The following is a 5,112-nucleotide window of genomic DNA, read 5'->3' on the forward strand; positions in this document are numbered from 1 at the left end:
TAAAGGGGTGAAAAGTGATGACAATTCTAGGTGCCCTGACCAGCAGGGGGTCCTCCACAATTGAATTATTTATATTTTGTTCATAGAAATAAAATGTAAAAAGTTGGGGTCCTGTCAAATACAAAATTAATCATATTGTATTTTCAAAGATTGTTTTTAGCAGTAAAAACAATCTTACTTTTGGTCTCCCAGACCAAAAAACACACATCCGTTTTTGCCCTGAACCCYCTGGATCTGCATGAAATGGTTCGTTCCTTAGAGCGCTTGACTGTGACGCAGCTGCAGTCAGTAGAAGCTGCGGCCACGAACGATTGTGGCAGTTACTACGCTGCTAAGAAAAGTTATAAAATCAGGTTTTAAAAAAAGAGAGAGGGAGAGAGAGAAAAAGGCAAGCGTGTTAATTTATAACCCAGTTTTTCTCCAAGAGAGGTGGGTAGACTGTGTGAGATTATCAACCATTTAGCATAGTTAGCTTAGCTACAGACTGCTGTTTGCCTCCATTTCACTATCATTTAATGAATTAAAGAAAAAAAAATTACCAAGATATTCATATATTTAATTGTTCCCTGTAACTTTTACCACTTAACAACAAATGAGTCAGTCAGCTGCAGCTCTAACCCACGTCCCTCCTGACCTTTCCCCTCCTGAGTGAAATTAAAGCTGTAGTATTTTATATAAATTTTTTTTTTCACATATTTTTTAAAACTGTCATTATGTTGTGACAGTATGGTATGAGAGGTAATCTGTGAAAAATATTTCCTCTGCTTTCTCCCAGGATTCTCTAGAAACAACCAGTCAGAGGCAGGAGAGATTTAGTGCTGTCAATCACAATCTAATGTGGTGCTGCTCATCCTTCCTCCCCCTTGATTTGTGCCGTGCTGCAGCTAGCATAGCACAGAGCTGTGCAGATTCAAAGTGTGAATGCTCAGTTTAGTTAGCATAGCTACCAATGATGGCAGATAAATRGKTTCTTGTCATGATAAGTTGTTTCTCCACCATTAGCACATTTAGCAGTGAGTGAATGAGGCTAATTCACAGTGCTAAGAACGTCCTACTAGTTCTGATTGGTTGTTTTGGTCAGAACGGTGCATTACTTTAACCAGTAATAGTAGTTCAGGAAGGAGATGGAGGAGATTGATTGTTTTCACAGATTATCTGTCTCATAAACTGCTACGACATGGTGACAGCTTTAACAAATATGGAGAAAACATATTTTTTATTAAAGTTATGTACTGCAGCTTGAATAAAATGCAACTACATAGAATTTTTGAGAAGTCTGGATTGCTTTATGTGTATTTTGCATGTTGCTTTTGACTGTTGCTCATGGGGAGAGACGTTTCAGTATCTAAAACTAATAGAAAAAAATTTAAGGAACTTACTTGCATACTGGATGTGGACTGTTGGATGTTAAATTCATGAGCAGTAAATATTGTGCTAGTATCAGAATTGAATCAAAGAAAGCAAGGCAGATGCAGGCCTTTAAAATTGTGACGCTTTTTATGGGTCAAATAGACTCAAAAAATTGTAACGCAGGGGGGCCCAATCTAATTTTTTGTCAGGGGGCCCAAGAGTTCTGGTTTCGCCTCTGCTCCCAAGACATAAATGGCCTTTTCTCCGATTAGCGTGTTTGTTGTGGTTGTATTTACCCAGAATGCCCTGCTCTATGTTTTGCTTCCTGCTTTCAGAGCGGTCTCGGTCCGCTTCACATTCAAACCGCATCAGATTTCAGTTCAGCAGAACCGAGATCAGGTTTTTAATGTGCTGAATCACCAGAATTCACTCTTTTGCTTCAGTTAGAGTCCAATTACACATTCACACCTCCACCAATCAAACCAGACTTCCGAGGCAAATGAACGGGTGAATTCACCCTGCAGGATTGACAACAAAGTTGCTAATTACTCTGCAACCAAAGTGTTTGTGTTCATAATCAGATTAAAGGTTAGACTTTTCTAACCAGTAAGAGAAGGTTAGGTCATATATAAAAACATATGAATACTGGCCAGTAGATGTGGCCAGTTCTGTGTTCATGTTGTGATCCATTCATCGGTTCTAAAGTGGAAACTGTCAGAACCAACTGAACCAGGTTCCAGCTTCACGTTGAAAAAACAATGAGATTTGATTATTATTGTAATCAGTTACCAAACTAATTACTGTTACTGTTAATTACTGTTAATTACTAATTACTGTTACTGTTAATTACTGTTACTGTTAATTACTATTTATAATACATGCTGACTACTATGAATGATAACTTTGTGCCAAACTAACAGAAGCTAAAAACTCTTGTTACAGATTTAATGACAAAAGTGCAAATAAATTAATATCTTACAAGCTCATGGCAGCCATATTGAATTTTCAGGTCTGGATCAGTGACTTACAGATTTCCATGTTGAAGTCCTTTTTTTATTTAAAGGTTCTTGATTTAACTGGACCGGTCAAACCACGGTTAGACTGATGTTGAATGACGTCATTGGCCAGATTTAATAATAGTTTAGTTTCCTCAGTTCTATTTGATTCAACAAGGATGACACAGTGTTCCCAGTTATACACCAAAATATATTTTTTATTCATTCATGTCTGACCTTTGTTAAGAACATTCAGACAAATCTGGCTTACTGTAAGTAAAAAGGGTTTAATCAACCAGTACAGATGAATCAGACCCATTTCAGGGTAAATACGACTCATTCCTGAAAGAATATGTTGACCCTGTCTGAAAAAATTAAATTACTGCAACATAACTGCTTCATGATTAAACAATGTCGTAGATTTCTGAGTCTTGAAGAAAAATATGAATTTCTGACCTGGTTAAGATAGGCGTATTGTCTCTGATAGCTCATATTACAACTGGTTTAAAGGTAGAAAACTCATCTCTCCCCGTGAAGAAGGATTTTACACAACAACACATTTGTTAGGGTGAAAATTACAATCCGCAGACATTAACAATAAACAAATCTATAGTTCTGATCTTGGCTGATCCCCTGGCACCAATTTCACAACCAACAAAGTCAAAACAAGCCTTTAAAACACAGAGGAAAACCCTGATTACTGGTCCATCTCCTTCTCATCTATTCCACGGCGCTCTGCTCCATATACCATTACCCAGACTCCAATTTGCCTGTTTCGACCTTTAAGTGAGGATGCACTTTGCTGCCAACGAAGTGTGGAGCCTTCTTGTCTGTAATTGGCTACATGAGTCACTTGGCTTTGTCTTGTGGTGTTGGAGTATCAGCTAGTCATTAGTACAGCAGCAACAGCGGAGCTTCAAGTGTTAAAATATCTTCTTATCCACTATGCAGGCGCAGAGCCATCTGGGCAGATTTTTATAGCTTGCTAAGCCCACTTAGTGAACACTCTTGATGACTTAATGCCATATTGAGAGGCCTGTTTTCCCATGGACTCAGATGATGTAGTACTTTCTTCTGTATACAGTCAAGCCATTTGCTTTTCACACACACATAGAGCAAAAAGAACAGCAGTCATTATCTCTGTTACCCAACTCTCCCATCCACCTCCTCGGTTCACTTTTATGGCATTATGTTTATTTTCTGCCTGTTTTTTTTGTCGTTTTTTTTTCAACCATAATACCTACAACTAGCGGCTCTCTGCTGTGCGGAACAGTCACAATAGCCAAAGAATCGATTGTGGATGAGTTTGTGTCWCTTTACCACTTTGTCTTAAGTCGTTCTAACAGTTCCTAGTCCCGAGCTTCGCTGTGCGAACTAATCTAAGTAGCAGTTAGAGTTGTGAGCACCTGGCAGACTGTGGAGTTGGCTGTGGCGGAGGCCCTCTGCGGACTGGATCTTCCCATCTCAGCTACTCCTTTAAATTGAAAAGCGGAGCATGTGCCAGTGAGAAATGGAGCAGCAGCATTGTTTGGGCAGCGTGGAAACCGACTGGGTTCATTTGGCTCAGCACAACGCAGGTAAATGGTTGGTTATGGGTCTGCTCTGTGGCAACGGATAGTCTTTATTTAAAAAGAAAAACAGAAAGCAGAGTTCTGGCATGGGGGAGGGTCCCGCTTCTGACTCGGCTCCTGAGGGAACACAGCCGGTGTCGGCCCTGGGGGGCCATTAGGATGCTGAGGCACCGGCTTGTGCTTGGCCCAGGAATGATGATGATGTTGATGGGGGCTATTTCTGAGCTGTTTGCACAGCTTTTTGCTGACAACCCACTGACTTAAACTTTTATCTCAGCCAATTATACCGGATTGTTCCAATCACTAGTGCACTTTTTATGGAGCGGCGAGGTGTTACAGCAGGTGGTGTTAAAGATATAAGAAATGTTCTTTCTCTGCTCATGACTGGTCTTGTTAGGTTCACACACATTCTCATTTTTATTGAAGTTTCCAGATTAACTATAGGAAAATCAACCTTAAAGCAACCAGCCTGCATGTGTCCTGTCACGCCTTCAACATGTCACGCTCAGAAAATGACATTAGGATCACAAAGCATGTGCAAAAACRCAAGGTTTTAACCAGTGTGTCTGTTACTGGTGTGWTTTTGGYTACCATGTTTGTTCTTCATTCAGTGGAGTTACAGTGAGTACAGTGTCAGACATTTTACTGAAGAGTAAAAATACTACTGCTACTCCTAAAATCACGTTTAGGATTAATTGTTACTGAAGATAGTGAAACCAGTTACCGCCCACCTCTGCATGGGAAACAATCAAGTGGAAGAATTAAGACACAGATATAACCCAACCTGTTCTGGCAGCCATCTGAGGAAAACACAAAGACTCAAGCAGGTTAGATGTCCTTCTAATTTAAATATAATTGTCAGATGAACTAACAGCTTCAGAACCTGCCAGCTCACCTCAGCGATCCTAATGGCAGCTAATCCAGCTGATTCTTGTGGCGTCCTCAATCCATGCACACATGAGCAATAGGCAGGGTGTGTTTTTGTTTTCATTCAGTGAAAAATCCATATTTCATTACCCAGCCGCATTTTTATTGCGGCTCACATGCTTATTTCTGCTATTACCACCCAATTGTCTGTAAAGTTTGAGCTTTCATATTTTATCCTCTGAGACGCTAAAGTCTGATCTTATGAGCAGAAATGAGGGTTCAACAACTGTGAAAGTAATTGTGCCCTTGATGTGTGTGTGTGTGGGGGG

General features: G+C 40.0%; 1 protein-coding gene across 1 annotated transcript in view; it reads left to right on the forward strand.

Moving 5' to 3' along the window:
* Window positions 1–5,112, forward strand: part of agrn (agrin) — a 476,432-nt gene that overhangs the window by 362,627 nt on the left and 108,693 nt on the right. The gene's annotated exons all lie outside the window — the stretch shown is intronic.

Source organism: Poecilia reticulata, linkage group LG7 (genome assembly GCF_000633615.1).
Source record: "Poecilia reticulata strain Guanapo linkage group LG7, Guppy_female_1.0+MT, whole genome shotgun sequence".
NCBI lineage: Eukaryota > Metazoa > Chordata > Actinopteri > Cyprinodontiformes > Poeciliidae > Poecilia > Poecilia reticulata.